The 8,185-nt window shown below is 36.3% G+C and overlaps 1 pseudogene; it reads left to right on the plus strand.

The window, feature by feature from the left end:
- Window positions 1–1,391: 1,391 nt before the first annotated feature.
- Window positions 1,392–1,510, plus strand: LOC120609993 (uncharacterized; annotated as a pseudogene).
- The last annotated feature ends 6,675 nt before the right edge of the window (window positions 1,511–8,185 follow it).

Below are 8,185 nucleotides of genomic sequence, written 5' to 3' on the forward strand. Positions count from 1 at the left end.
TCTTCTGTCAACTCTTGATATTCCTTTCTTATTTCATCTGTTCTTACAACATCCCCTGAACACTTACTCTGTCCAGGTTTCCTATTCTTGCCTCCTGACCATTTATTATGTTATTCCTTGTTTTGGGATATCTCATTTCCAGGCTTTAAATTTTTCCTAAATTTACCTTTGCTATGAGGATTTCTTTGATTAAATAAAAACCTCCTATTAAAAATTTCCAAGATAAATGTGTCTGCAACACCATCTAAAACAAAGAACAACATTTGTCCTACAGTAATAGCTAACTAATTGCTAATACTCATTGAGTGCTTAGTATATGTTCTAAACATTATTCTAAAATGTCATGTAAAGTGTTACATGTAAACACTCATTTAATCCTCATAACAAACCCATGAAATGTATGTTATTATCATCCTCTCTTTGAAGAAACTGAAACAAAGAGAAGTCAAATAAAACTTGCTAGAGAATACCCTGCCAGAAGTAAATGCTAGAGCTCAGAGTCAAACTCAGGCAGTCTGGCTCTAGAGCCCATACACTTAATCCCACCTCATCAAGCTGCCTCTCCATGTCAATAAGGACACCCCCAAAGTGGGAAGCAAATGTAGGCTGTCCTGTCGGATCTAGTTAGACACTCTGGTCTCATTAAAAAGGGCAATAACTGTAGGAAAGTAGTGACTGATTATTCCTTTGTCTCCTCAAATTTCTCTGACTTTCCAGAGACTCTTTTGTTTTTTAAGCATAAGACCCACATCTTCTTTATCTTTCATTTCTAATGCCTGGCACAATGTCAGGAACATTGGAGGCATTTTATCAAATATATCAATTCCATGTGATTAAGTAAATGTAATAAAAGTTGTAATTCTGTTCTTCAGGAAGTTCTGTTTAGCTGAAAATACTTCAACCCTATTATTACCATGATCAAATAACAGTTACAAATACAGACACCATACTTCCTTTTTAGCGATAGGTGTGTTTTGGTAATATCATGTGTATTGAATATGTATTGAATCATATTTTCCTCATGTCTTACATTATGATATTTCAGATTATAGATAAAAATTTCTGATAGAATTACTAAACTACTAACTACTAAAACTTTAGCTTCATTAGCTGTCTTTGTTTCTGTCTACCCATCTACGTCTCAGATACTGGTTAATCTATAAGAAACTTCTAATTATTTCCAGGAGAAGATAAAATATATTGTAATTAATGTGTAAAAATAAAAAATAAATAAAATAATGTGTGTATACACATATATGTGTATAATATATGTAACAAATGTATATTATACACATATATGTATGTATACAAAAACACGAATGCCCCAGAGATGTTTCCATGTAAAGGACTCCTTTTTTATATTAGGTACATAACAGACAAAAAAATAAGATCACTAAGGCCATGCCACCCTGAACAAGCCCAATCCCGTCTGATCTTGGAAGCTAAGCATGGTCAGGCCTGGTTAGTACTTGGATGGGAGACCATCTAGGAAGACCAGGTGCTGTAGGCATAAAAAATAAAAAAATAAGTGATTGTAGGCGGTCTGTGAGGTCAACCAAGGGTTGTTCACCTAAAAGAAATAATAATAATAATAATAATAATATCATTAACATAGAAGAATCCCAGGTTTGCACTTTTCCCGATCCCCCAACACAAATTAGAGTGGTGATGATGAGGCAAAGAGAACGCTCCTTGGTCTGAATCTCTCAAGCTATTAAGTTAAGTAAAAGGTAGATTCTGTATATTTATAATTCACATAGTACTCACATGTTAGACCAGTGGGAAAGACAAATTGAATTAAATTTAATTGAAATCTAGGAATAAGAGGTAAATGTAAGAAACTTGGATTTGGTGGTTTTAAGTTAGAATTATATTGTTAGTGTATCAGCAATTTAATGTATCAGTAGTTAGAATAAAAATCCTTGGAGTTAAAAACACTATTTGACAAGTACTCAAAATGACAGGAAGTGATCAAGGTTGTCCTCAGCCCACTAACCTCATCTCAGGCACTCTTAGTAGATATTTATGCTTCTGCCAATGGATTTCTCCAGTCCTTTTAAAAATATTTGTAAGGAACACACAACATTCAACAGATATGTCAATGCAACAAATAAAATATTTACACTATGTATAAAAAAACCATTTCTATTTCTCTTTCAATGGTTTCTCTTATAGAAATAAACATCCTAAATTTATTATCTACTGTGATGGTTAATTTTATGTGTCAACTTGATTGAGCCACAAGGTGCCTGGATAAGAGGTTAAACGTTATTCTGGGTGTGTCTTTGAGAGTTTTTTGGATGAGATTAACATTTGAATTGGGAGACAGAGTAAAGCAGATTGTCCCTCCCCAATGTGAGTGGGCCTCATCCAATCTGTTGAAAGCATGAATAGAAAAAAAGTTGAGTGAAAAAGAAGTTTTCTCCACCTGACTGTTTTTGAGCTGAGACATGAGTCTTCTCCTGCCTTTGGACTCTGGCTCAGACTGTAATGATATACCATCTGCTCTCCTGGGTCTCTAGCTTGCCGACTGCAGATCTTGACTTTTACAGATCTTGGCTTCTCAGCCTCCATAATAAATGAGCCAATTTCTTATAGTAAATCTATCTATCTATTTCTCAATCAATAGATCACTGTGGGGGAAGGGGTTAGATGATAGATAAGATAAATATTCTGTCGAATTGCTATGGCACTCATTCTTTCTCTAGAGAACCTGTAGAACAACTACTAAATAAAATAGAATTTGTTTTCTTAAGCGTAATTTGTTCACTTTTCAAAAACTCTTCAACTTAACATCTCTGCATTTGATGAATCATAAAATACTTTGAAATGCAACTCTGAGAAACTGCCCTAGGAAGGAAGGCAGCGTACTGTACAGAAAGGGCTTGTGTTTGGGAGTCAGACTGACATGGGTTGAATTCTGGTTGTGTCACTTATTAGCAGTGTGACTTTAGACAAGTCATTTAATCCCTTGAGATTCAGGTTTTTTATTTGAAAATAGGGCTATTAACTAATGTTTCATTAGGCTGTTGTAAGTATCAACAAGTAAAACACCAGCACAGTGCTGGGCATGTAAGTACTCACTTAAAGTTAGTTCCTTTGATTGTGACCCTGAAGAGAAGAATATTACTTGGCCATATGCTCATGAAGCCAGCCTGCAAGAATGTGGGTTGCAGCTTGAGGGTTGAGTGAGTGGGAATGGTCTAGTCAAACCAGTTTACTTCAATACACCCTAAAGTAAATCTAAAGTCTGGGATAAGTTGAATATTTTCTCCCTGCCAAAAAAAAAAAAAAATGTGGGCTGTGTCACTCATTTATCATTAAAAATGTCATGATAATACAATGATTTTCGCTGTACTTTTCTTTTACAAACAGAAGCTCTAGCTTCCAAGAAGAGAATGAGGTCCAGCAGTTTACCATTATTCCCATACAAATGGAGAACCTGAGATTTGGGAACGATGTCTTACCCAAAAGAATATGGCAAGTCAGCTCCTAAGTTCAAATATCTCTCCAGGCGCAGAGGTAGTCATCTATGTCAGATCTTTTATAGGCTTATATGCCTGGTACTGTGAAGATGTGAAATAAAGAAAAGACATTGGTTTACCTCCAATCTAAGAATAAAAAGAGGATAAAACTTATGGGAAATATGTAGAAACACCTTTGCTCAGATTTTACTTTCTCAATGTCACCTACATTGATCACTCTATTAAATATTGCAGCAACCCCCTCCCACACACACACATACCTATTACTTCTGATTTTCTATTTCTCGTGACACTTTTTACCTTACCTATATAATACCTATTATTTAATCTACACTGTAAGGTTTAAGTTTTATTACCTCTTCCACTACACACAGACTGGAATGTAAATTCTAAAAGTACAAGGATATTCTGTTTTAGTCACTGTCATATCCTAAGTATTTAAACAACACTTAACATATATGAGGCACTCAATAAATATATGTGGGATAAATAGATTCTGAGAAACTACAGGGGAGTTTAAAGATAATGAAGACATTTTGAACACATACATTTGCCCCCCTCCTCAAACTGTAGTAAAACAACAGTAAAAGGAATTTTTTTTTTAAGGAAGCATAATTCCACAAGGACATAAAGAATGGGAGAAGACACCACAATAAAATTTGCAAGCTGGAAAACAATGAGTAATAACGGTCTTAGTTATCTGTGGAAATAGATTTGCCAATACAAAAAAAGGCATGGTGGGGAAACAACTGGAGAACTGGAGACAATGCAGGGAGAAGAAAAATATTCCCTCAAACCATCATTAATATTCTTAAAAGAATAAGAGAAAATATTGTATCCATGGAACAAGACAAGATGCAATAAAAAAGGAAAATTCCAAAAGAACTTCTGGAAATTAAAGTATGATAAAGAGAGAGAGAGAACAAAGAAAATGGATGGGGAGGAAGTAATTATTAATCTCTCTCCAAATTTTTAGAATTGAAGGACAAGCATTCTTAGATTAAAAGAGTCCACCAAATGTCCTTGATACTGGATGAAAATGGATCCATACCAAGGCACATTGTCATGAAATTTTGGGAAAATGAGGACAGAGATTATCTTAAGAACACTCTTTTTCATGAAACAGAGAATAGGCTTCTCTAAAATAAAGAGAACCAAGAAAGAACACAGATCAGGGAACCCAACCTAAGAGAGAAGAAACGGAGTCTCTAGAATGATGCTGAAGATAATTCCCAGGACAACAGCTGTGCAGCAGCCTTAGAGAGCAACCATTCCAGGTTGGAGCAGATGAGATGGCTCCAAGAGAGATTTCTTCATGAAGATGAAATTGATAGAATTTTGACCAAATATATGAGAAGAGATATAGGTAATTGGTTGAGAGGTTGGGTTGAATTAATGGTAAGTACATAGAAAACTAAACTAAAAAAAAAAAAAAAAAAAGACATATTAGACACATATTAGATCCAGAGAAAACAAAAAGTTGTTCAAGAGAGAAATTACAGATCTATTACATGGCTATGTGCAAACAATATTTACACAGTGATAGTAATATAAACACTGAATATCGATATAACTAAAAACTGCAACACAACCATATTGGGAGATCAGGGAAAGTGAAGCATGCCATGCCCATGTGAATGAGTATGGTGGTGGTGGTGGTGGTGGTGGTAGTGGTGTTGATGGTGAAAAGGGTGAAATTCTCATCTTTCATGGTGGAAAGTCAATAAACAATGCATAGAAATTATAAAAATGACTAAGGAGCCATATAAGCATATCATTTAAAGATACAGATGTAAATGCTGAAAGAGTCAGCTAAAGATAGTTGAAAATGGTTACCTCTGAAGAGCGGAAAATAGTGACAACAGGTGGATGAGGTACTGCTGTTTTCAAAACAAGCCTTACAAAGCTATTTGACTCTTTAAATTATGTACAAGTATAACTTAAGTATAAAATTAAAAAATGCGAAGAAATTATGAGAAACTTTTGACATGAACGGAGCCCATTGGAACACCGCTCCCACCTACCCAAACATTGTCTTAGCTCATATTTCACCAACGAGTTCAGCAATAAATATTTACTCTCAAACCAGATTAGTAAGAGAGGAAAGAGAGACACTAGTTGAGTCTGGGATCTGCTCTGCTAGAATTCCATTAGGAGCCCTGGGCCATTTTCATTGGATGACTTCTTCCTAGGCAATTTAAGGACTATCTGCTGAAGTTATAAATATCAAAACTAGACTGTCTCCCCTAATGCATTTTCTCTTACTTACATTCCATTTAATATTTTGATTTCAAAATCCTTGATTCTAAATGCACCTTCTATTCCTTCTTTCTCTAGGTTCTCCTCCGTTAGAAGCAGGAATCGCCTTGGGTTCTATCTGCTTTGGCAGGTACTCCACTTGGCAAGTATTTAACACTTGGGTAACAAACTATCTCATTCCCCTTTCACCTCACTGGATTGCCTTTACCTGGGATAAAAAGCAGAGATACTATTAGCTATGGCTATTTTTTTGTACAGAATATTACCTACATCCTACCAAATTCTAGAATATTTTCCCTTTCTCTTTCATTGGCTATTCTATGGGCTCTGATTTTAAGGCTGGTCCATGACATAAATAAGAAAACTATTTGGAGGACAAAGTTAGAATGACCCTGGCATATCAGGTTTTCTCATTCATTCATTGCACAGTACTCATAGGAGAAGAATGTCTCATTTTAGATAAACTGAAAACAAAATAAAACCTTTCACACTGTCCTTGGTTCTGACACTCTTATCTGTGATAGAGAAGGTGTGCTTGTCCTATTTTCAGTTAAACAAAACTGGAAGAGAACTTTAATATCTTATAGGAAAGAATTGGTATTCAGGAAGCTCTCAATAGTTTCCAAAGTTAGGATTAACACATAAATGAAATTTACCGGGGGTACTTTTAAAGTCCCATGCTTATGTTCAAAATACTAATTTCACAAACATAGCACAGGGAAGATTTAACTTAACAGTTCAAGTAAAAAAGGCTATGAATCTTGGGTAACTGTAAGCTTAGAAAGTTGACAGCAGAAGTGGCTGGGGAGTCACTGACAAAATAGTAAATGCTTTTTTCCTATCTCCTGGAGGACATAGGCAAAATTGTTTATGGATCAATCAGTTCAGCAATAAATATTTACCGAAGATCTGCTATGTGTCTGGTATGAGGAAAGTGCTGTGACAGGTAGAGAACAAGAGGAAAAATTCAAGAATCTTTTAACAGGTTGACATTTAACAGGTGTACATTTCCTATGTATACATAGGAAATGACGACAATAATGATAACATTCTTGAATAGTATTTTAATTTAGCATGTCTGTTAGGTCCAGGAGGGCCCTCTCCTTACCCCCGTCGTGTGGGAACTAGACTCCTCCCTTACATTTGTGTGGGGACCAGAGCTTGTAATGATGGGTTGACAACGCTACATGCTCACCTCTTGTTTCACTGGACTTTGCTCCCTTCCTTGCCAATTTACCTGCCTGAAATAGTCCCACTGAAAATACCCACCTCAAGTCTCATATAAGTTTCAGGTCCCCTCATATTTGGGGCTCACACCATCTTCAGCTCAGCCTGGCTGTCACTCTGCTACAATAAACCTTGCTTAACTCCTTCAGCCTTGTGCATTCTCCTTCAGTGAACCTAACAATGTCCAATTCTTTTTATCATCTCTTTTAACTGCCCCATGAGGAGATAAGTTAAATACAGTCACCATTTTAAATATGAGAAAATAAGGCTCAGAGCAATAAATTACTGATTCTCAAACATTTTGCTCTCAGGATGCCTTTTACACTCTTAAAATTGAGGGACATCACACCATATACAAAAATTAAATCAAAATGGATCAAAGACTTAGATGTAAGAGCTAAAATATAGAACTCAGAAGAAGACATAAGTGTAAGTCTTTGTGACTGACTTTGGATCAGGCAATGATTGAATGATCAAAAGCATAAGCAACAATAGAAAAAATAGATAAATTAGACTTCATCAAAATTTTGAAAATTTGTGCTTCTAAAGATACTATCAAGAAAGTGAAAAAGCAACCCACATAATGAGAAAAATATTTGCAAATTACATATCTGCTAAGGAACTAGTATCCAGAATATATAAAGAACTCTCACAATTCAACAATTAAAAAATAATCCAGTTCTGGGAAAAAATGGTGTAGATGATAGAGGCTTTGTTCATTCCTCTTATGACCAAATCAAAGTAGTGACAGAAACACAGAACAAACAGCAAGTAAATTCACCAGGGATCTAGACAAACAGAAGCACTACAATTAGGGAGAGAAATAATTAATCCTCCTGCAATGGTAGAAGGTAGGACGGGGCAAAGACGCGAGGCTGCCCTGTCCTGAGCAGCTGAGTGGGACAGAGACTGCAGCAGCAAAAGGCAGCTGCAACTGCCTCTTAGAGGGGCCAGGTCCACAAGACTTTCGTGGTGATGGACCTGCTTTCACTGAGCACCAGCACTGGATGAGCTCCACAGGGGGCACCAGGGACTTACAGCGGGGCACTGAATTGTCGGAATGAGGGCCAGAGGTGAGGATCTCTCCTGGGCAGAGGTGCCAGCAGTATCCATTGTTCCTCTGTTGAGCCCTTACTCCCCACTTCAGTGTGTGGATGCAGCGCCACCATAGCTGAGACATCATCAAACTTCAAACTGGATAACAGAGGTCGCTC

Source organism: Pteropus medius, unplaced genomic scaffold, assembly GCF_902729225.1.
Source record: "Pteropus medius unplaced genomic scaffold, Ma_sr-lr_union100, whole genome shotgun sequence".
Taxonomy (NCBI): Eukaryota; Metazoa; Chordata; class Mammalia; order Chiroptera; family Pteropodidae; genus Pteropus; species Pteropus medius.